Below are 25,924 nucleotides of genomic sequence, written 5' to 3'. Positions count from 1 at the left end.
ATAAAAGATGCCGATCATAACCTGGAAGAAGATTTGACCGATGCCAGTGATGGCGTAGAAACATCCCGTGATAGTGCTGTAGGGTAGACGACCAGAGCGTAGGAGTAACATTGAAACTGGGATTGAGAGACCAGGAGCCATTCCGATCCCAATGAAAACAGCGATTTAGAAGAACGAAGTATTTACACATGTTGTTCACGCAGGCGTAACAGCAGCCGTAGTAAACCGCCGATGGCCAGAAAGTGGCGTGGAAAAATGGCGATTTGAGCATATCTAATCCTGAAATACCAGTCTTGTCCTCTTCTTTATCACTATTCGTTTCACCTTCTGGTGCAATATACCCACTGTTTGTTGATAGCTCACACAGGAATGCAAAACAAGTGCCATAAACCATAACAGAGCCAGCAGCAATAGACATGAAAAGCCCTGTCAAGTCATTCGTAAAAAATATTTCCATCACATCAGCGAAGTATGTTTTCCCAAAGCAGGCAAGAATCAGATAGAGTCTGACGAGTTTCCCGGTGTGTTTCTTCGGTAGTACTTCCACGCATACTCTTGAAACAGCCACGTAGCCTACGTCGTTGGTGGTCCCTTAAAAATCGAGAACATTGCACATATATGAAGGCAAATTTACATCTTTGTCACATGTAGTTGATTAGCGTGGGAAACCATTATAGGTTAAAAATATTAGAAATGAAGTAGAGGTTCCTGGGTCATTACGTTTCGTTTTGCGAATTGATCTGTCGATTATTGGCCTGGAACGTTCACTCCGGTTCAAATCTTTTAGACGAATGTCTGTTTTGACGAACGGGTTCGGTATAAAATTGTCAATTGTTTAATACGCGGCAAAAGTATCCACCGTATATTTTAATACCTATATTAAGTCAATAATCGCAGATTCTTCGAGCAAACATTAATGCTTACACAAAATCAAATTTTTCATTTGTAATATGTTTATAGCATTGGTCACTACGGGATGAGTGTGGAATGAGGGTTGCTTAAGAGAAATTGTAGTGTGAGTTATACTTAAAAATCAGATTTGCCACAAGATAGATGATCTTACTAATGTAAATATGACTGAGACCAGGCTAATGTTCTCATGTCTAAAGCAGCACCTTGGTCACAATCGCCTGGGCAACGTAAAATTGAGCACGTACACACCCAATATATGCCTGAACAACCCGGGAATACGACACAGAAGTGCAAGAGGGTGTATGTGTTTAAAGTCACAGGTACATGAGATAATGGCCAAACTGTTACTTTCCGCTTTAAATTAAAACCTGTTGTCATTTAACATGGGGAGTGGCAACGAATGTTGTTCTTTTTTTTAAAAACAGGGAAGTTACATGTATTGCTTTGGCGTAATCACAGCGCGCTTTCTTGACGCGTGAAGCCATCGTCGTTTGGTTTAAAAGCACAATAAGGTGAACATGTGTTAATTCGGAAACATCTTCATCAGAGGTACAGGACTATATAAACGTGCTCTAGGAATCTGGAAGGACAATTTTGGGTAAGCGTATTTACCAGGTGTTTAGAAATTTTGAATTTTTTTAGTCCAGTTTTCTGTTGTAGAAACAACAATCTACCTAATTTTTCCGGTTACCAGAGGCATATGGTAAGGAAAACATGTAAAAGCAAAAGCAGGCAATTATGTTGAACGCAGATATCCAGTAAAACAATATTTGAGTTCTGTTTTAGTTGTACAGGATTTTTTTTTTTTTTTGATTGGTGTTTTAGGCCGTACTCAAGAATATTTCACTTATACGACGGCGGCCAGCATTATGGTGGGTGGAAAACGGGCACAGCCCGGGGGAAACCCACGACCATCCGCAGGTTGCTGGCAGACCTTCCCACTTACGGCCGGAGAGGAAGCCAGCATGAGCTGGACTTGAACTCACAGCGACCGCATTGGTGAGAGGCTCCTGGGTCATTACGCTGCGCTAGCGCGCTAACCGACTGAGCCACGGAGGCCCCAGTTGTACAGGAAGATCTGAGCCTAGTATACCTGTCGTTATAGTGATATATGATAGTTTTGAGATTTAAAGATATCACGGAGACTTGTCAAAATTCGGAATACATTGTGGGGTGATTAGAACGGGGCCAAATATATAAAAACACTCGTTGGTAAGGATGTTAAGCTTGGATTGAAAGGGTATAACTTCCTGCGGTATTCCAGCGAGAAACTTAAGGACAGTCGAACAGAAATCCGCCCAATAACATCCCACAAGCATTTCTGTTACAAGTAAAGAGCAGGTAAGATCAGTTTCATACGTTTTGTTTCACATACGGCATAAAGGAAGACGAGTTGCTCTTTCAAAATTACACAGTTAGAACTATCTGATTTATAATAGGGCCAACTATGGCAAAGTGAAATATTCTTGAGTACGGCGTAAAACACCAATCAAATAAATCAATAAAAAACGATTATAAATACTTTTATGATGACATAACTTTAACAGTTAGCAATGTTAAACACTTTTGTATCCTTTATCTCTATAGAATGCCTGTCTGGATGAAATTTACATGCATTTTGATCGTCGCTTCTTTGGTATACATCACTGAAGGTATGTCTGCCACTCTATCGAATTGGTCATACCAGTTCTAATGCTACACGTTTTTGCTTTGGTGGTTGGGGTTGAGTGTGTGAATCGAACGTCAGACGGTCTACCTGATGTAATTTTCCAATGTGGGATGTATTTTGTCTTCAAATGAATCATCTGTAACTTTCTAGGTAACCATGTAACAAACGGAATGAGTTTATCATTGCTGTGTCGTCACGCTTACAAATATTTGTTTCTTTCCTTTTTATTTTTTTTATCTGACTGGTGCTTTACCCCGAACACATGAATATCTTACCTTTACTCATCTGCGGAGCTTTCCTCTCACGTTCGGAGAGGCCTTTACGAATAAGGTCGTGTCCGAGCCACTTGTGAGCTATTATATTAGTTACTTCCGCTATAAGAATCCTTTTCGTCGTGTTTGCCAGAGGCTAGGAGGAGGGAGAAAATTGGAGGGAGAAAATTGGTGATTGTGTCTTACTTTCATTTTGATTGCCTTTCTGGGCATATATCGATTGATTTATTTGATTTTTGTGTAACGGCGTATTCAGTGAGTGGAGGAAACAAGATTACCCGGGCTAAACCACCGGCCTTTGGCCAGCTACTGACCAACCTTCAAACATGTGACGTACACATATGCACAACATATTGGTGGAGAACAATCTTACAAGTGGTTGTAATAACTTCATCTGCAAGTGTGAAGAGGGGCATTTCGGGAATAGTAAGAACAAATGTCAAAAAAGTACGATTTACTATTTCATATAAATATTTGCAAATGCTTACATCATCAATGGAGTCACTGAACTCCCGCAATCTTTAACTGAAAAAGGTAATGCCATTCATTTTTCCCCTACGTAATATACATGAAAACAATAAAGCATATTTAGTTTCATACAGATGTAATTTTTTCATTATGCAAACTCTGGTGCAGGTTTCATGAAGAATACTTAGTGCTAAGACCCCCAGCTAAGTGTTCTTTATATCTCTATAGCATACGTCGTCGTGGTATTTAGGGGTAAACTTATTTAAGTGAACTTCATGAAACCCGCCCCCGCTTGTGTGATTGTCCAGTGACCTTCACTATCTATATTGTTGGAATGTAATTTTGTTTGTTTTATGTGTGATTTTTAAATTTATTATCAGTACTGTCAGTAGTATATGTTTTATCATTTTTGACTTGTCGAATACAGGCGACATCTCCTTGAATGTGTGAAATGAACATGTCGCTCTGTGACGTCATTTTATTGGCTACATGGATATTTCCTTTTTGACAGTCAGTCTTATTGGAGAAGCATGTAACGCACCACGACATGTCTGCCTTTGCAGTCTTTGTGTAACTCGACAACCAACGTGTGCGAGTGCCATGCCAATTTCCGGCCCACGTCTGACGGGTTTTGGTGCATTAAAGCTGGGCAAAAAGAACTCGGGGGCTTCTGTGTTGTGAACGACATTTGTGGATTAGGAGCAGAATGTCAGTCCGGCAAGTGCACGTGCGCAGATTGGTACGCTCCCTTGGGGCAAAGGGAGAGGTGGTTAGGGCTGCCTTATTCGCGGTACAGCCAGTGCAGAAACATACACCAGACGCTCAGTTTGGTAGATTATTTGCATATTTATACCCTCTTCAACGAATTCAGCGAGGAAGGATATGTTGGAATCACCATGTGTGTCTGTCTGTTCACCTCTTACGAAACTACTGCATCGGTTTCGATGAAATATGTTGTCTATCATCTTATGCTGTGTATGCTTAACTTTAATAGTAATCGGGTAATTGTTTTTATAATTACTCCTAGTTAGGACTTTGTGCAGCTGCGCATTCCATGTGTTCAGATTTTGTCCATGCACTTCTGCCAAGATTTTGATAAAGCTTACAACACATCTTGTCTGTATAATCTAAACACGTGCATACTTAAGCTTAATAACAGTCGGATCACTTTTTTCAAATTACTCCCGTTCAGTTTCTCGCAGACTAACGCTCCTTGAAAACCACTTGTCTATAACTAGTGTGTGGTATGCCTGTCTGTGAGCAACGCGTGACATGTCAGTTTACTTGTCAGCTACTTCCATTTAGTTGATAAAAAGTATGAGGTTTACCTTGGACCCTTTGGTTTCTTCCACGTATGGATATGACAGCCATCGTATAAAACATGCTTGAATCTAGCTTTAATTCGTTATTGTTGCTTGCCAGATGCATGTCCTTAGAACCAAACAAAAAAAAACATTGGTATATATATATATATATATATATACCAATGTTTTTTTTTGTTTGGTTCTATATATATATATATATATATATATATATATATATATATATATATATTTTTTTTTTTTTTTTTTTTTTTTTACAGATTCTTGTAGGGGCACAACCTTGGCGCCACCCATGCATGTAACTTCTACTCCATCAGCTTTATTCCCAATCATACAGACAACTCTTATCATACCCCAAACTCCAATATCAATCCAACTGGCTCAAAACACGGCAAGTCAGAGCATTATGGTAACGCCAACACAAAAATATGACTTATCAATCAAACTGGCTCAAACTACAGTAAAACAGAGCGTTACAGTAATGCAAACACCAACTTATCACTTACAAATCCAACTGGCTCTAAATACGGCAAGTCAGAGCATTGCTGTAATGCCAACGCCAACTCCACTAGTTCTGTTACCGTTCCAACCCAGATGGCTCAAAATACGGCAGAAGAGAACATTACTGTAATGTCAACATCAGCTTACTCCTGCTTCGGTGGAAGTACGGTAACAAACCAAATGATTAGCACAGCAGCGCAAGGAAAGCAGACAACACAGAGTACTACTGTAACACCAACGTCGGCTTACACTCCTACCAGTGAAAGTACCAAAACAACAGGTAAGATAATGCATATTACTCCACACGTCAGTTGTCTTGTCAAGAAAACTGCACACCGCCGAATGAAAAAGTCAATAAATAAATGAAAAAAAAATATTTTGCATACTTATCATTGGCTCTGTCAAGACCTGGGACAGTTGATTTTGCTGTTTTCGAAGCCCTGGCTGCAATAATCGGCCAACAGTGCTCGTAATAATTTATTCATAAATTTTTTTAATTTACGTGTTTTCCTTCGTGCTCAAGAAGATTTCACTTATTGACGGCGTCTAGCATTATAGTGGGTGGAAAAAGAGCAGAGCCCAGGGAAACACACGACCATCCCTAGATTGTTGGCAGACCTTCCCACATACAGCTCGAGAGGAAGTCAGCATGTGCTGGAACTTGAACTCGCGGCGATTGCATTGGAGAAAGGTTCCTGAGTCATCACGCCGCATTGGCACGCTAACCACCACGGCCAGGAAGACCCCCAGTTTTCTTCTCATTTTGTAGTAAAATTAAGAAAAACTTCAGCAAACACAATAAAATCTTTATAATTACATTTTTCCTGATTATTTCCAGATGCTTCTGTGAAAGTAATAGGTACGTATTTAGTTGGCAGTGCGGTATCAGTACAATTATCAAAATGACGGAGTTCTAATTAGGGCATCAAATGTATAGGTGTCTCTAGATAAATAATCTGAAGGTAAACATGTAGAAATCTCAATGGCCCCCAAAATAATGAAATGAAACATATAGTAAAGGTTTCATGTGCACGCTAGGCAACACACCACATTGAACTGTTGCCCAAGTTAACAATAATTACATGTACTTTATTTGAGCAGTTAAAGGCTTAAATTCAGAGTTGAAAATAATGTGTAAAAAACAACAACAACAACAACAACAAAATAACACTGGTTTGTATATAGCGCATGTAATTTTCCTAAGCATTTAACTAAACTGTACATATAGGGCTGCAATTTTAAATCGTCACTTGATTCGAACCATCAAACCACTTTTGTGCATAAAACACTTACTGTTGCTGGCAAATCAAAACAAGCCATTGGTCTAAATCAGCGCTTATACAGCTGAAATTATACTTAAACAATTGAATCTGCATAAACAATCAATATATCGAAAAGAATTCAGCGTATTGACAAAAAGTGTCAGGGTTTTAAACATCAAGTAATGAAACCCCGGGCTTTTCGAAACACCAGCTGTTGGTTGAGCGAGCGACAATAGAAGAGGGAACAGTGACCAGATTCGACCAGAGTGTATCAACATGTGTAAGTGTTTTTTAATGCATCTGCTAAGCTCTCATATTTCTCTGCTAAACTGTGCAAAGTAAATTGCTGATCGGGGTATTATTTGTGAGTTTGCTAGATTGTGTTCCTCAGCAAAATGACCTGATCCGGAGCCAGTATTCGCCGCATCATCATAAGTACGGAAATGGCCGTTTTAACCTACTGGCTGGGGGCATCCGGAACAGTTTCGGACAGAGAATTTCTGAATTCATCAGAGCTTAACGTATTGTTTATTTATACGACCTTCCCTGCTTATCGTTCTGCATTTCATGATAGGAAATTAGCGCTTTCAGGTGCGTTTAGTTCATCAATGGCGGAATCTTGAATGGACGGAGTGAACCAACGATTTCGTCTGACAGCAGTGTACCTGAATAAACCTAAATAAACTAAACACGAGTCAAACCAGAGACAGTTAAGTTGAGGCTGCCACTCCATTGTTTGGAGGACCGATTGTCTGCGGCTAGAAGTATGTATGTACGCTAGGGGTTTTACGTCGTACTTCACGTTATATGACGAGGAGGGGGTATTAGGTGTGTGTGCATACATATACTGCGTCTTCTTGTTGCAGGGCGAGTCCAGGGCACCACAGTGCTGCCTCGATTGAAGCCCAACTATTAGAGAGGAACATACCGAGTTTAATGATTGGAATTTTAACTAAAGCCTAAGATCGCTTTTTGATCCTACGACCAGGTTACGCGTGCTCGGGGCGCACACTCTGATCATTGTGCCACCAAAGTGGTGTTGCTGTAAATACTCTTGAACCGAAAACGCCAACCAGGCCCTTTGCACCTCAAGGGTATGTTGTGAGCAATGCGGTGTCATTGCTTAATTTTCATAAGTCCGTGAGTCTGTGTGCCGTGTGTGTCTCTGTATCCTCCTTTTTTCTCTTTGTCCATCACGCTTTGATTTTCATGCAATAATTGATTAAATTATTTTGCGAGAAACAATTTTTGAGTGAATTTTATGTACATCCTCATTTTAAGACATTAGAGTTGGAAAGTAGCTCTGCAGGGGCATACGGTTTGCATATTTATAAATTTCGTCATATTCATTGGCCGTTATTTTTCGTGAACTACGATGCATTTGTACAAAACATTGATTAGTTTTGATACAATTTATTATAGCTGCAAAGGCTGTCGCATATAAAGCTCTACTTCCACGTTGATTCTCAAGGCAAATTCACGCAAAAGACATACACGAATCAAGTGCCACAACAATCTGTAAGTTGTTCTATCTGTCTCTCATTCCATTTTTTGGCCCATCGGTTTATTGGTTTGTCTGTCAAATTCATTTCACATTGGCCGTTCCCTTTGTGAGGGATTTGGATCCAAGTCTACACCTTATTTTATTTAGACATGGCCCACATCTAAAACGTTGCTGCCCTCCACTGTGACATTCTAGACAAAACACACAACTGTCATAGTAAAACCATCTACTTCAACTGTTTGCAGATTATGCGATTTTCATAACTCAGACATATGCGTTTTTATTTTTCAGGTGACAGTAACATTTGTCTCACCATTTGCGGGTTTGTGTTTCCGAGATAACGGCGGAGATGCCGCCACGGTATCCCACAATAGTTATAAATGGGTGACATTTGCGTTTCCACTCTCCCACAACTGAGATTGTTACTGATAAAATACGACTATGCTTAACAACTCCAGTCAAAGTAAACTGTCACATGCTATGTATAAATCTGTATTTTCTATGAGGAATATGTACCCACGCCCAGCTTCGGTTATGTTCGGAATAACAATATATAACAATATATAATATACAATATAACAATATTCGATATTTTGTAGCTTTATATGAACAACGTCCTAAAGAGCAGTTTATAGAAAAATGGGCAGGCCGAAAGGTCATCCTACTCTAAGGGTATTACTTACGAGGTGATTTGGAATTAGAATTTTATTTGTCAACTTTCTGCTGGAAAGTGTCTAAGCTGCTAGCAAAATTTAGAACAAGTAACTACCGCTTACCTATAGAAACTGGCAGATGGAGAGAACAAGCTAAAGAAGAACGGTTGTGCAAGAAATGTAATACTAACAACATCGGGGATAAAATACATTTATCCCGAAGTTTAATAAATTGAAGGATAAAGTATATACCTGAAAATATACGGTCAAGGCCTCGTTATTTTAGTTTTCAAAAACTGTTTTAATCTAGGAGGAAACATATCTGATATAATGTGTACTGATGTATACAAGAAGCAATGGCGATATACAGAGAATACGCGAAAAACTGTATATTTAGAGTTAGCAGAGGAAATAAGACCAAAACTGTTCAGAATGTGTGTATATTATTTAGTCGGCGATGTTATGAATTCATTACACATTCCTTGTAAACAGGTGTATGCCTCTGTTGCCACTCAGAGTGCAAGGAGTGAATAAAACAACTTGAAATTGGGATGTTTCTGCACTATCACTGTTGTATTTGAAAAAAACCTATCATTACAGGTATGTTGACAATGATTTGATATGTTGTATATACAAAAGAAATGTTACTTTCGATATTGTTAAACTGTCATCTTGGGATTATTAGAGTACTTTACCGTTAAATGATGTTATCATTACAGTGGGCACGACCGGGTACGTTGTAATCAGGTCATATGAGTTCATGTAGTACACCATATGTGTTTTCTGTGTGGATAATTTCAGAACAGAACAGTTGAACATGTTTTATTTCTATTAAGCTCAATTTACCTGAAGTCCGTTGAATTGTTGTTTGGTTGAAAATCTAGATGTTTACGTGTATACAAGACTAATGTAATCCTTACGTTAAATGTGCAACTGAATCCTGTTGGATCCCGCAGCCGATGTTTTGGGATGTCTCTGCACTATCATTTTTGAATTTGAACAAACCTATCGTAACGGGTTTACATTTCGGTGTCGGCGTTTGTTATATATGCTGTGTGACCATCTGACGTCCTGAGTTATCTCCCTTGTACTGTTTCACTTTTGTGTGATCTACGGTAATAAACAAGTTCAGTTTGATACCTAGACATGGTAAATGTGTTATTAATTTATTTATTTGATTGGTGATTTACTCAAGAATATTTCACTTATACGACGGCGGCCAGCATTATGATGGGAGGAAACCGGGCAAAGCCCGGGTGAAACCCACGACCATCCGCATGTTGCTGCCAGACCTTCCCACTTATGGCCGGAGAGGAAGCAGCATGAGGATAGTTGGGTTAGAACCTGTACATAATACATAACAACTGGAAACGAGGATGTTTGCTGTAGGTATCACTAGTTACTTTATGAACTCCGCTGCACCGGCGTGAAAGGTTGAGATACGCTGCCGCTCTGACAGTTATATAAACTGTTGTTCAAAAGTGACTGCAACAACAACAATAAACTGTTTTGTTTTCGTTACCTTGTGATGACGAAGACGGCGAGGGAAACCTGCCTCAAAGGCATCGTTCCGGCATGATCGGTGACATGGACAGTTTTGATGCATTTCTTGAAAACTGGGAAACTTATTTTGAACGTTTTGAGAACTATGCGTCGATGAATTCGGACTTCGGAATGTCAGAAAGCATACCAAAACGTTCGTTAACCGAGGGTGATTTGACCGTGCGGACAGCTCAAAACAGATCAGTACCTATGGAAGCTGAGGGCAGAAATGCTGTTGAACCATCGTCAGCTCGAAAATCACGCGCACAAGTTCAGTCAGTGAACAGAGAACGTGGCAGAAGTCGCTGTGGGAAGTCTCAAAATCGTAACTGTGGAAACTATGACTCAAAACCGAAATACGGGAAATGTTTTCCATGTCACAATAAACACCCAGCTGATGCGTCTAGGTTTAAGGAAGCAAGCTGTCATTTGTGCTCTGTCCAAGGATACTTGAGTACAGCATGTTCAAATAAAGTCCGTCCTAAGAAGGCTGTACATGCCGTAGATGGATATCATCTGACTCTGACAATCACCTTGTATTTGATGGTGCAGCCAGTATGGGTAGACAGCACTTTGGTATTGTAGATGAGGGAAATGCTGCAGGTATTTCAGGTAAACTGTGAACTCAACTGGGTCAGTTAGAGTTCATGAAGTCAAGGGTAACAGTGTTGTTATTGGTGTAGATATGTGAATGGAGAATCGTCCGCTGACAATGGAGGTGGATATGTAATCAGTCTGCGAGACTACCAAGCAGATTTCATTGAGCTAACATTGAAGAAAACTGGTGCTAATCTTGAAACTTACACTAAAGAAATTATTCGGCCAATGCTATGTTGGTACGTTAGAGGTACAGGTAGAGTACTAACATTAGAAGCGTACGCTCGACCTGTTTGTTGTGAAAAACCGGCGGAGGGCAGCATTGTTCGGATGAACATGGTTAGGCCTGATTACGCTATACTGGGCGAAAATCAAGTCACTACACAGTGAAAGTGAAGCTACGAGTATTAGACAGACATCAACGAAATGCTGAATCAGCACCCTATAATCTGTTTAGCTAAGGGCGAGGAATCTTGAAAGGAATCAAGGGGAAGTTGACCGTAGAGGAGAACGCAACTCCAAAATATCACAAACCACGCCCTGTTCCATAAACTTACAACCGAAAGGTTCAGGCAGAGTTAGACAAACTTGAATCGCAGGTGTTAGGCCCAAACTATTTTTATAAAATCAATTTGGCACCAAATCCCCCCTCTGTTTTTCAAAACATTTCCTATTCGAAATATGGAATACAATAAAGAATGTGAAATAAGGCTCATACATTTCGTCTGAAACCGCCGGTGCAATCCTCAGTTACTATGATTGGATGCGTACGGCGCTGTCTTTTTCCATGGTTCACACAGTGATTGTTGCTGAAGTATTTCTCACGTATATACAATGGCGTTCAGTCGTATGACTGGTGGAAAGTAGAGTGTCCGAAAAAACCACCCACTCTGACAAAGTTTCCAACATCTGATGCGCGCATGCACTAGGGGCCGTCGTGGCTGAGGAGGGTAGTGTGGGACAAAAACCCAGATGTCTCTCGCCAACGCAGTCTCTGTGAGTTTCAAGTCTAGGTTATGCTGGCTTCCTCTCCGGCTCTACCCAGGTTCCTCCCACTGTAATGCTGGCGGCCGTCGTATAAGTGAAGTATCGTTGAGTACAGCGTAAAACACCAATTAAATCAATACATACATACACAAGGCGGTTTTCACTAGTGTCGGAGAGATATAGGTGTGTATTCCATAAAAAGTAAAGAGTTACAAAACAATCCAAGATCATATATATAGAGAAGTGTCATCTGTTTGAAGTCAGACAACGGACAAATAATGAGGAGCAATTGAATCAAACGATTATTTCTGTAATACTATAATAAACATATCTCCTTAATTGACTAAATATAGTGTTTATGAATAAACACCAGTCCGCGTTTTCAAACCTAAACACCAATGTGTTTAGAAACAAAACTTAGCGTGCAGCTCAAATGTAGAACTGTGTTTCTATATGTGATTCAAGCACCGCGTTTAAGTGGCTGGTCGTGGCTAAAATGGTTATAATGCTACATTTACTTCAGCAATCAATTCCTAAACTTAACCAGGCGAGGAGAAATTTGATGATTCCACTGTAAGACTAACATTCAGCTTCGCTTAAGTGCTTCTAGAGCAAAAAAGGTGACTTACATATACAGATGGGCTATTTAGTGAAGTGTTCCAATGCGCGTCATTCTACGCTGTTAACGATTTGACAAAGCTCCAGTTAGGTTTTGCAAAGCTAAAACTTAAAGTGGTTTTGTACTAAATGCTATTTATCGGAGAAAAATATCCAAGGGATAAGTACAGTTTATTTGTCGACCTATTACCGTCGTTGTGAGCTTTTAGCTACAAACACTTATGCATTCATGCAAGACGCACATTGTTATGCTTAAGGCGCCAATCCTAGACGTCAGTGCATCTATGTAAGTCGCTTTCTTCATTGCGATCTTTAGACGTTCGCAACCAATCGATGCGTGAATACGAGAATATAATATTCAAACTGCCTATTAAGGTAGCCTTCTGGGCAGGGTATACCCTAAGTGTCTTTACAGCCATGAGAGCAGGACTGGAAATGTCGTTTAATGTCTACGTTTTACCGTTAAAGGAAACATTTAACCTTACCCAGACACAAGCTAAGTGGTCTCTACTGACTGAAGAACCCACGGAAAATACGAATAGTAGTGGTTCGAATTTCTGCAAACATACTTTTATGTGGGTTCATCTAAAACGCAAAGGCTGTAAAAGGCGAGTTTGCATTGGAGTTTCTTTGTTTGATTTTGGTTGAGTTTCCTGTCATCATTGAAACTGCTCATTGCTTTTCCATGCATAGAACCGTTCCTAATTTCTCACTTTGTATAATTTCATAGTTCTTTTTTGGTTTGTGTTGCTCATTGTTCTGGTTTGTTTCGCTGCTTTTTCCCTCGTAATGGGACAGTCGATTAGTTGTTGACCGGAAGTATTTCAATTGTTAACAAAAAATGAGAAAAGACACATTTTAAGCCTCTTTTTGTACAGAAACAAGACATGATTCTATAGCATTGCAGCAAAGATCTTGATCTTGTTTTATGAAATTTATGCTGCCACTAATCGAAACAAAGTCTTTGCCAGTATCGTTCATACACAACAAGTCTTTACATTTCCTATGAGTTGATGCCACAATTTTATGGGTAGAAATGTGTTTTGATGTATTTGATATGAGACGACATTTACAGTGCGGTCTAGTGGTTACATTTTATAGTGTGTTTCTTTCAGCGAGTCGCCTATATTCAGTTGTCTGTAAAATCAGTCATACTTTCCACCAAAATTACCTTTTGTCAGTGACACGCAACTACACAAGCTCTACACACTGACATGTTGAACACCAATGTTATAACAAAGAAAATGCAGCTAGAATACTTTTTTTTCTATTTCATAACGTTTAACTCCATAAGTTAATTTTCGACACCAAGAACTCTTTGCCTTAGGTGACGCCATAATTATTCAAAAGCATGTAGCATGCTGGACAATGGGCGTGAAGTGTAATTTGTTTTATAATGGCTGCACTTAATAGCGGTTAGAACAATAGGCGTGAAGTGTTATTTGTTTTATAACAGCTGCACTTACAAGCGGTTAGAACATTGGGCGTGAAGTGTAATTTGTTTTATATTGGCTGCACTTACAGGCGGTTAGAACATTGGGGGTGAAGTGTAATTTGTTTTATAATGGCTGCACTTACAAGCGGTTAGAACAATGGGCGTGAAGTGTAATTTGTTTTATAATGGTTGCACTTACAAGCGGTTAGAACATTGGGCGTGAAGTGTTATTTGTTTTATAATGGCTGCACTTACAAGCGGTTAGAACATTGGGCGTGAAGTGTTATTTGTTTTATAATGGCTGCACTTACAAGCGGTTAGAACATTGGGCATGAAGTGTAATTTGTTTTATAATGGCTGTACTTACAAGCGGTTAGAACATTGGGCGTGAAGTGTTATTTGTTTTATAACAGCTGGACTTACAAGCGGTTAGAAAAATGGGCGTGAAGTGTAATTTGTTTTATAATGGTTGCACTTTCAAGCGGTTAGAACATTGGGCGTGAAGTGTAATTTGTTTTATAATGGCTGCACTTACAAGCGGTTAGAACATTGGGCATGAAGTGTAATTTGTTTTATAATGGCTGCACTTAAAAGCGGTTAGAACATTGGGCGTGAAGTGTTATTTGTTTTATAACAGCTGGACTTACAAGCGGTTAGAACAATGGGCGTGAAGTGTAATTTGTTTTGTAATGGCTGCACTTACAAGCGGTTAGAACAATGGGCGTGAGGGATAATTTGTTTTACAACACATGCACTTACAAGCGGTTAGAACAAACTCCACTCCGTATCACAACACAAACTATTGTTTATGGCGAATAGATAACATCGCTTTAATTTCCTAACACCCATCTTTAAAACTATGCTGCCGTGAGATCATATACTACAACAGATACACTAAAATTCATTTATTAAGGTTATATCATACTGAAACGTGTAAACAATTTCAGATGTGGACGTGTCAGTAACAGGGTTTGCAGTTAAGGTGATGGCACTTTAGGTAACGTGTGTCGACCTCCGTCGGACATGTTGAACCCCAATATCCAGAATGCCAGTGGTTTTTTAATAATTATGACGTCACCCGATCCACTGGGTTTTGCTGTCAAAACCAAGCTTATGGCCTTTTACATTATGAATTAGAAAAAGTATTCTAACTTCATTCTCCTTGCAAGAATATGAACTTCCAAAATATCCACGTGTAGAGCTTGTGTTGTTACGTGTCCATGACAAAAGGCAATTTTGGTGGCAAGTATGGTTTTACAGATAGTTGAATATAGGCGACTCGCTAAAAGAAACAGACCATAGTAATGTATTGGTGAGCCGACGAACTGTAAACACTCACACTTATATCCCTTATAAATACAACACTGGACATGGGCTTTATACATTCCCGCTGTCAAAGGTCGTTTGTTCTTGGTGATAATAAGCTGTCGACAAGACAAATATGATCACTTACGCATTCTCATGTTCGTTGACTACTGTGTGGATATAGGTAGGTCCAACGTAAATAAGTTCGTCAGTACCCTGCCAAATGCAGGTTCCCAACCAGCTATCATGGCTGTAAGGAGACTTAGGGTATGCCCTGCCCAGAAGGCTACCTTAATAGGCAGATTGAATATCATATTCTCGTATTCTCGCGTCGACTGGTTGTGAACCTCTAAAGATCGCAATGAAGAAAGCGACTTACATAGATGCACCGACGTCTCGGATCTGCTTAGATATACTGATACAGTGGAATGTGCTTAAATGATAGCGCGTTTTTATACATACGTGTATAATACTTGCATAAAATCCTACAACTTTGGCCTTGGCGCCAAAAAATGAAAATATGTGCGTTTTGCATGAATGCATGAGTGTTTGTTGCTAAAAGTCGACAAAGACGGTAGTACCTCGACAAATAAACTGTATTTATTCCTAGAATATTTTCCTCTCATAACTAGCATTTAATACAAAAACCACTTTAAGTTTTAGATTTGCAAAACCTAACTGGAGCTTGGTCATACAGTTAAGAGCGTAGAATGACGCGCGTTGGAACACTTCACTAAATAGCCCATCTGTATATGTAAGTCACCTTTTTTGCTCTAGAAGCACTTAAGCGAAGCTGAATGTTAGTCTTACAGTGGAATCATCAAATTTCTCCTCGCCTGGTTAAGTTTAGGAATTGATTGCTGAAGTAAATGTAGCATTATGGCCATTTTAGCCACGACCCGCCACTTAAACGCGGTGCTTAAATTACATATAGAAACACAGTTCTACATTTGAGCTGCACGCTAAGTTTCGTTTCTAAACACATTGATGTTTAGGTTTGTAAACGCGGACTGGTGTTTATTCATAAACACTATGTTTAGTGAAAAAAGGAGATGTGTTTATTATAGGATTACAGAAATAATCGTTTGATTCAATTGCTCCTCATTATTTGTCCGTTGTCTGTCTTCAAACATATGACACTTCTCTGTATATATGATCTTGGACTGTTTTGTAACTCTATATTTGTTATGGAATACACACCTATATCTCTCCGACATCAGTGAAAACCGCCTTTGAATTTTGTTTCACAGGTTGGCGGCCCCAAACGTTAAATTTTCCGTCCGTACGTGGGAAGGTTTGTCAGCAACCTGCGCATGGGCGTGGGTTTCCCTCGGGCTATGCCCGGTTTCCTCCTTTCCAACCATAATGCTGGCCTCCGTCGTATAAATGAAATATTCTTAAGTACGACATAAAAACACCAATCAAAAAAATAAATAAATAAATAAATAAATAAATAAATAAACCAAAACCTTGTACAGTGTACATTGACACATTGTATGGGATGGTCATTACTTTATTATCGTGTGTTTCCCATTTTCTTTGACCAGTGTTCGCCAAGTACGATAGCAAGCTTTTCACATTTCCCACTATCGTACTTTAACAGTGCCAGTGTTTTGCCAGTTGTTTATGCCAGTTTTTGCACTGCGGTAGACCAACGTTTGACATTTGCAATGGCCACATTAGAACATTTCACATGATCAATTTTAAGCTGAAACTCCAGAAGACAAATAAACCATGAGAGGCGTCCTGTGACATCTTACAGTATTATGCAGTCCACTGTGTCAAAGCTACTCACTTGTGTTATAGAGACGTATAATTGTTTATCATCATCTGCCCGTGCTTTGCCCTGCTTTACTCTTTTTCACAAAACGAAGACCTTAAACTTCCGTGGGATGCTCAGTGCATGATTCTTCCTCACGACCATGTTATGTCCGTTGTTATAGTAATTACCCAGATTCTCTTCGGGGTACTGTTTAAAATCTTTCGTTCGCAGTGGTGCGGATTTACATTCCGTATTTCCTGCTTTCTGACGTTTTGTGTCAGTATGATTATTTGCATGTTCTTTCTGACGGCGTCATTGATGTACTTAGCGAGCGTACTGATCGGAGTTGTTATGGCCACAGGTTCTAACACCCCGCTGTCCGTTCTCTTGCGTCCATATGTGCTCTTGTACTGCTCTGTGATTATTAGTTTCTTTTATATTGGATCTGGTGTTTGTCAGATTTCGTTGCAGGTGATGCTGGACTTTCTGTATAATTCAACCATTGTATAGTTGGGATTATTGTGTACAGTTTGTTATGGAAGGGTGAATTTTTACTCCAATAATAACCTTGGTTGTCAGTGTAATCTTAACTCTAAACTTTATCCTGAGGAGGCGACCAGAGAGAAGACGTGTGAAACTGAGCAGATTTCAGTTTCACACGACGTGAAAGTACACCAACCCGTGAAACAAGGCACCGTTGTGAAAAAGCTGAAAGAACCTTCCATAGTCCTAAAATAACTGCAGTATAGTGTGCCAAGAATTGTACGTGGGATATATGTACATACACTTTAGGATCATTTTGTAATGATTCCAGGATCTCAATCTTTCTTACGTACCTTCCAGTTGTCATTTGTCTTGTGTTAGCATAAAAGTTTTGTCCAGTAAAGTGTGCTGATTACAGATAAGATAGATTTAAACCAATACTTAATTCACTGAGGACGCGGGAAGGTTTGTCAGGAACCTGCGGATTGTCGTGGGCTTCCCCCGTGTTCTGCCCGCTTTCCTCCCACCATCATAGGTCTGATGCACCATTTTCTTATGTATACATATATTAAGCTTATACGTCTGATGCACCCTTTTCTTATGTATACATATATTAAGCTTATACGTCTGATGCACACTTTTCTTATGTATACATATATTAAGCTTATACGTCTGATGCACACTTTTCTCAAGCCCATGCGTTTGATGCACACAATTTCAAGTGCATGCCCTTGGTGCGCACATCTCTCAAGCATATGCCTCTGATGTATACATTCTCTGGCTCAAAGTTCTCAAGCTCAGTGCACAAATTCCTCTAGCTAATACGAGTGATGCACACATTTACGAAACTCACACGCCTATTGCAAGTATTTCTCGGCCATTAACGTTTTTCTGAATTGTATACTTTTGATGCACACATTTCTCAAGCTAGACGGTTGATGCTCACATTTCTTAAGCTACACTTTTAATACATGTGTCTTGCTTTGCATCCCGTACTTCCCAAACTGTACGTTTGATGCACACATTTCTTAAGCTTATACATTTGATGGACACATTTCTTGAGATATACGTTTAATGCACATGTCTGTCAAGGTCATATGTTTGAATCACATATCTTCCAAGCCATACGTTTGATGCTCTTATTCCTTAAGCTTTACGTTTGATGCACGTTTTTCTCAAGCTTTTCATTTGATGCACGTATTTCTCAAAAGAAACAGCGACAAAAAACAACAATATTTCGATGTACGTGCTTGTTTCGCTGGTAAACTGTGCGACGAGCATGTACGTACGATCTCTTTGGCTATTAGAAATAATATACCTCCCGTATAGAGCATAACCGCTGTCAGAATGAAAATAAAGAGTGTTTTTGGGAAACAGTATTTCGTTTATTGGGAATAGTGATCTATTGAGTTTTGGCAAGTAACGGACGAAATTTCCCACACGTGATTTGTGACGCGTGTCATGGTAATGGAAGACAAATCATTACCAACAAACGTATTGCTATGTACCAAAGTACCAACTGCTATAACGTTCGCTGATTGACTGGTTGATTGATTGATTTATCGACAAATCCGTTCTGAAGACACCCAAAGTATCACTACGCTCTTTACCCATAACGATGTGTGTCTAAAAGTACGTTATTTTTTTCTTTATTTATTTATATGTGTTAAACAGTGTTTGGTAAGACATTATCTCCTATACGATAAAGTTTAGTTTTAATGATGGAAAAAAGCCAAAGCAAACCACAGCCTTCGTTAGATGACTGTTACACATCCCAATTTTCATGCATGCGATTTGATATAGATGGTAGGTGATCTTGACCTCACTTCATGTATGAAAACATGTATCTAAGCTGTTGCTTTTTGCCACAGCATCCACCAGAACGACCGAATACTCCCTGTCCGAGTGCTTAAGTCACATCGTCCACCAGAACGGCCGAATACTCCCTATCCGAGTGCTTAAGCCACAGCGTCAGCCAGAACGCTCGAATACTTCCTGTCCGAGTGCTTAAGCCACATCGTCCACCAGAACGGCCGAATACTCCCTATCCGAGTGCTTAAGCCACAGCGTCTACAAGAACCGCCCAATACTCCCTGTCCGAGTGCTAAAGCCACAGTGTCCACCACAACCGCCCAATACTCCCTGTCCAAGTGCTCACGCCACAGCGTCCACCAAAACGATCGAATACTCCAGGTCCACCTGCTTAAGCCACATTGTCCACCAGAACGGCCGAATACTCCTGTCCGAGTACTTAACCCACAGCGTCTACAAGAACAGCCAATACTCCCTGTCCGAGTGCTAAAGCCAAAGTCTCCACCAAAACCGCCCAATACTCCCTGTCCGAGTACTTAAGCCACATCGTCCACCAGGACGGCCGAATACTCCTTATCCGAGTACTTAAACCACAGCATCCACGAAATACTCCGAGTGCTTAAGCCACAGCGTCTACAAGAATCGCCGAATACTCCCTGTCCAAGTGATCACGCCACAGCCTCCACCAGAACGGCTGAATACTCCGAGTACTTAAGCCACAGCGTCTACAAAAGCCGCCGAATATTCCCTGTTCAAGTGCTCAAGCCACAGCGTCCACCAGAACGACCGAATACTCCCTGTTTGAGTACTTAAGCCACAGCGTTCACCAGAACGACCGAATACTCTTTGTCCGAGTGCTCAAGCCACAGACTCCACCCGAACAGCTGAACAGTCTCTGTCCGAGTATTTATGCCACAGCGTCCACCAGAACGACGAATACTCCGAGTACTTAAGCCACGGCGTCTACAAGAACCGCAGAATATTCCCTGTCCAAGTGTCCACCAGAACCGCCGAATATTCCCTGTTCAAGTGCTCACGCCACAGACTCCACCAGAACGGCGGAATACTGCCTGTCCAAGTGTTCACGCCACAGTGTCCACCAGAACCGCCGAATATTCCCTGTCCAAGTGCTCACGCCACAGCGTCCACCAGATCAACCGAATACTCCCTGTTCGAGTGCCTAAGCCACAGAGTCCACCAGAACGACCGAATACTCCTTGACTGAGTGCTTAAGCCTCAGGGTACATGTAGGTCGTATTTGTTGGAAACGATGAGTATCGGAGAAGGTTTTGGTTTAAAGACTTCAGTTGATTTATGTTATAATATCATACTTTTCAGCTATGTATCTTACTATGCTGATAACAAAGAAAGCATTTGCTGTGTAAAATCATCGATGTTTTCCAATCAGTAAACCTAAGCATTTGAAGATTGACCATATCTGGACATTTCAACGCAGAGAAGCCTTTGGACATTTGCATCAGTGACAAGGCAATGAAAAGAAGACAACATAGGAAGACTTTTAATTTCAATGCCAAGTAGTCAATGTCATGTTACAGGACAGGCATACAGTGTTAACACTGGAGACATCCACGCGTCCAGTCGCCGATCTAGGCGACAATCATGGCTCTTGTCACCGCTGTGGCTGTGACGTCACTAATGTCTGTGATCTTCTTTGACCACGGTGAAGTTTGTGACCATGATGATCTTGAACACTGTCCCATTTACGTGGGAAACGTAAAAACAAGCATGACCAGGACTTTAAACTTGTGGGAGACATTATGCTGTGTTTACGTGGTAACTACTTGGGAATGGAAGCCCACAGTCTCGGTTAGCCAAATGTTCTCTGTGAATTTTAGCTTGTAAATATAGCCACTCCAATCCTTGAAATCGTCATGTTGTACAAAGACTCGACATTCGTAAGATATCTACAGAATACTCCGGCTTTATCAGTGACAATATACACAGTAGGCCTATATACGTACACTTTCCGAAAACACACGTGTATCCTATTTCACACGAGTCCCGCCGTAGAAAAATATGATGAAAATGGTTTTAAGTACTTAATAAATATGAATAGAAAATGATGTGAAACACGACGCTAATACTAAATATTATGTTTTTATTATTTCTCCGGGAAATCAACGTGCCTCAGGAGCTAGTGGGTAATGCATAGCCCGCAGCGCGTGCCCACAACGTCCTCAGGTCAGAGATCACCGGGTTGGAGCGTTAGAAGTATTGAGACACTTGAAGTGGGACGCCTGTTAAATACACACAGACCCGTTTAACTAAGGACAATTAATTTCCGACAGCTCTAGACCCAGCATGTTTCACGTCACTCTACTGAGTAACAGCTCCCTCAAATATTTCTCAAAAAATACGCTCACAAGTTTTACGACGCGGGTACCCCAGCCTGTCAAACTGGAAGGTGAATGGGAAGTCGGTTTGGTGGAATTGCATTATCCTTATCCGTATCCTTTAATATTGCTAAGCGAAAAAAATTCTCAGCGTTTTGATTAGGAAGAACCTACTCGTCCTAGAAACTGGCCATCACAAGATGGCCGAGGGCATTGTGCGGGGTGAAAAGCAGTCCCTGGAAACATCTGGCATGTTTTTGAGGAAGGAAGTAAATTAAATTACAATTCTCACACGCGTAGAGCACAGCTGGCATAGTTCCAGACCCGGCTACGAAAGTGTGGTTTAGTGAAACTCTACCACAACTTTTGGTCCTTGAGCATAATCTGTACTATGCAGGAACGTACATTGGTCACACACATTGGTTATAGATGTCAAGCACGTTTTCCGTTCTCTGTACATTTACACAGACATCATAACACCTCAAATATTCGGAGACAAACAGGTACCCCTCCTGAATTGTGCCAGTCAAGGGCATATATGGGCAAAACGCTACGATATCTTACGACAACGTCAAATACTACCACATTCAAAGGAGTGAGTAGTGAGTGCTTGGGTTTAACGTCGTCCTTAACAATTTTTCAGTCATAAGACGACGAATATTCCAAGGAAGATTTTTAGCACAGTAGAAACTGACATAAGACAAGACACGGTGAAATCTTGCCATTCGAAAGCGGAAAGGTAACCGTTACACTACATTTTCGACCAAAACGTTCACAACACTTATTCATGCGAGTGCCTTATCGCAGCGACGACAAAGCCCACGTAAATGATGATCACGCACAGGCCGGTGGGGGTGTACGGATATATACCGGGGCTCCCTACCATAGAAGACATGGTATAAGCTCCATCCTATCGGAACTTTTCACATCCGCCAATCCGCTCGTTTCGAGAGGTGCAAAGACATTGGGGAAGCAGGTCCTGTGCACAGATTTGAAAATTACCTGCGATGTTTTGTCTGGGGAAAATATTCAACGATCAGCGGCCAAGAGAGCTAACAAGTTGGCGATGTTTTAGTTCAGAAAGCCAGTAATCCATTTTTAGTCGTGCCAGCTGCAGCCGCTCAAAGGCGGCGCACGATAAATAGATGTACGACTGCTGCTCGAAGCAGATGAGGACGAGTGGGACAAAGGAGACGCGCGCGTCGGGACATATTTTCGTAGTGAACATGGCTCTGGTGGACGATTTATCATGCCCTTGTACCCTAGCAAGTATCGAAGAAGGCCAATGGATTGAACATCTACCAGTCTCCTCGTCTGAGAACACGGTCCCATAGAATTCCACATAGCATCGCTTGGGGATTTGTAATTAGATTTGGCCAACACGCATCTGTACGTGGTGGGGGGGGGGGGGGGGGGGCAAGATAGTGAAAGTCGATGGTTCTAATCTACATCCAGCTGTAAATGTCGGTCCTGTGAACAATTGCCTACACTCTCTGTTCTCACAAGTCGATATCAACCTGTCGGACAGATTAGTTTCCTCGAGCACAAACACCTACCTCTATAGAGCCTACACAGAAAACTTGTTAAGGTAGTAAAGCGAAGAATTCTCAGCTCTCGACCATTGTGTGATACAAGGACGCTGCATGTCATATCGGTCCTTGGAGCCGACAATGCGGGGTTTGCTCAACGAACGGGATTTACCATGAACACGGGCATACACGTGTTAAATGGGGTGGACATCAAAATCAAGCTGACCAGATCCAAAGACGACTTCACGCTGATGACGGACGACGTCATTGGGCGTCCGCTGTTTTCCGCTGTTTGTACGCACGGGATACCTGGATTGTGAAAATGCGTACGTGTGGAACACAGATACCATACGGCGGAGAGGTCAGCACTGGATAATCATGTATATGGGCCATTATGGCAATGCTGAGTTTCGATTCCTGCGGACGGCCACTACTTCACAGAGAACTTTCTTTCCGATAATACCTGTCTTGGTCCTGCAATAACGAACGTATACAAGGGCCAGCTTTCAGAGTTTGGGGTCAATATTGTAATTTTTATTTGTCACACAGATATATAGGTGTACGTATGTCAACAATTGTTCATATGTTTACTTCGAATAAAGCCGATAACGATGTACGTGTGCATGACTTTGTGGCGAAACATTTTAATATTTTTCATTTATCTTTGATAGATTTAGACTTCATGTATAATACCTGGCTTTATGAAAGAATGAAATAATTGAAATAGGCGTGCACGCCACGAACACGTGTTTGTCTTGGTGTATTCTAGAATGCCGTTTGACACAGACAGATATGTGCAACTCAAAAATGGAGTAAGTGGTATAATTTGTTTGTTTTTCTTTTTTCTCTTTATTTCCACCAAGACAATGTGCATATAGAATAAACCTAAATGTTTAATATCCAAATGGCGAATCCGTCACAGATCACCTGCTTGTTATAGCAGGCTTTATAATCGCTGATTTCTCTCCCGAATATAGACAGTCATGGTCTCTTAGTTTCGACAAATCGTATGATCTATAATGATGGAGACACGTGACAGACACCTTTTACACTTGGACCTCTCAGACTTACAGTGTGTGCATTTCTCACCATGCTTTTCACAGTCTCAAAGTCTTTTTACAATCTCAAAAGCTTAAGCTGTTTTGGCAGTTGAGGGTGAAACCCCTAATTTTGCACATTTCTTTGCCAGTGTTTGTTCGGACTGCCCCTGCAAAACGTTTCCATAAAGATGCCCGGACCTAGTTCCGCCCAAAAAGTTAGGCCGCCCAAGAAATCGGACAATGGGGGTTCACTTTCTCCGGGTTTGGAACAAAACACAATGGAATCAATGTGGAAGTAATTCACGCGACGATCTAGAGTTTCCAGCATCGAATACAAGCGCAATCTAGCTTTGAACGGTTATAAACGCGGCGAGGTTAGAGCTAACCGGTGTGGGGTGAAAGTGCTTCTTGTCGATCCAGTCCACTAAAAGCACCTTTGCAGACACCAGATCCACATCTAACACCGTCTTCGTCTGCGAAAACAGTAGGTCATAAAAATCAGCCAACTCAATCACGAAGGTGGTCTTTATCAAATCCGCTCTTTGACTTGTCTTTCCCCATAAACTGTTAAGGGTACCCTTCCACTGATTTGATAATACATCTTCCAGGCCAACTGTCGCGCGTCGCGCGGATCGAGCCTGGTCTGTATGTCCTGCTTCGCTACAAACTCTCGCAATTCTTCATCCTTTTCCATGGCGTCGTTAAAATGACACACCCATACACGTATAAAGTTGAGTCCTCGGTTTTTAAAGTATGCCTTTTGTTTCTGGGTTTTGTTGTACAGTTCACCCACGGTCACGCGCGATTTTGGATTACTAGGTCGGGGAATAATGAACAGGACAACCGTGATAAAAATCTCTTACAAAATTGTATATCGTATTCGTTTCTGCGGCCCAACCGTGTAGTCTATAACCGCCCATTGTTTTCTCACCCTTGTTCAAGTCATGCTGTATGTGTATAGCTCGCCAGGTTTGCTCCGCTATATATTCCAACCATTTCAACCAGAGCATGGATACGTGGTAATATTGGTTTTCCATGATACCATCTGCGGGTACGCGCGTGACGGTATTATCTTTCAAAAACAAGTGTTTATACATCGAAAAACAGAAGCTCGCCAGTTTTCTTGACATAAATGGATCTTACCCCTCATGAAGCTGTATCACCTGTCTGGAGCTTGCTCAGATGCAGAATAAGTTTGCGATATTTCAGGCAACTGCTTCGTAAAATATCCACATCTGACACGTAGTATTGGTGCATTTCAGGTTTAACGCCGCTTTGAGCCAAGTACTCTAGTACAAAAGTACCGTCGAAACCTTTAAAATTGTGCGCGACACATGTATAACCGCGATTAGCGGGGCTGAGCAGCCAAGAACAAAAGCCATCTGCAGTTGTCTCTCCTTTGAACACAAATTGTCTCTCGCCCTAAGCGTTGCAACGTATATTCATGTCGGATATATCTATACAGCGTTCGCAGACGGTGTGCGCCACGCATTAATTGGGGATATGCACACCTGTGTCGAATTTGGTTTCAAAATCGTAACAGAGATAATTGCATTTCGGTTTTGAAGACTTCATAGGCTTGATGTAGTACTTAAGCTCCGCTACGTAAAATACTTTACAATCTAGACAGTACTTTTCACCGCAAACCTGTCTGTGCTTCTAGCGACATCGCACTCGGGGCAGTGTTATTGGAGATATGATCTAATGTATAAATAATGATATGTCCCCGTTGAATAGCTAACCACAGTTTAAGTTACTTTACGTATACATATGTCATTAAACCTGGTTAACCTCATTTACCTTGCTAACACAGGCCTGAGGAACACCACATGCTTGTGCCAATTTTAATTTCTGCCATGTAGACCCAACTAGACACATCAGGGCAACTTCGCAGAAC

General features: G+C 40.9%; 1 protein-coding gene across 1 annotated transcript in view; it reads right to left on the bottom strand.

Moving 5' to 3' along the window:
• Nucleotides 1-25,924, bottom strand: part of LOC135463214 (dynein axonemal heavy chain 6-like) — a 437,090-nt gene that overhangs the window by 372,896 nt on the left and 38,270 nt on the right. The window lies entirely within an intron of this gene.

The sequence above is a fragment of the Liolophura sinensis genome, chromosome 2 (genome assembly GCF_032854445.1).
Source record: "Liolophura sinensis isolate JHLJ2023 chromosome 2, CUHK_Ljap_v2, whole genome shotgun sequence".
Lineage (NCBI taxonomy): Eukaryota > Metazoa > Mollusca > Polyplacophora > Chitonida > Chitonidae > Liolophura > Liolophura sinensis.
Note: the sequence above shows the minus strand (reverse complement) of the source record. Positions and strands in the feature narration are given on the sequence as shown.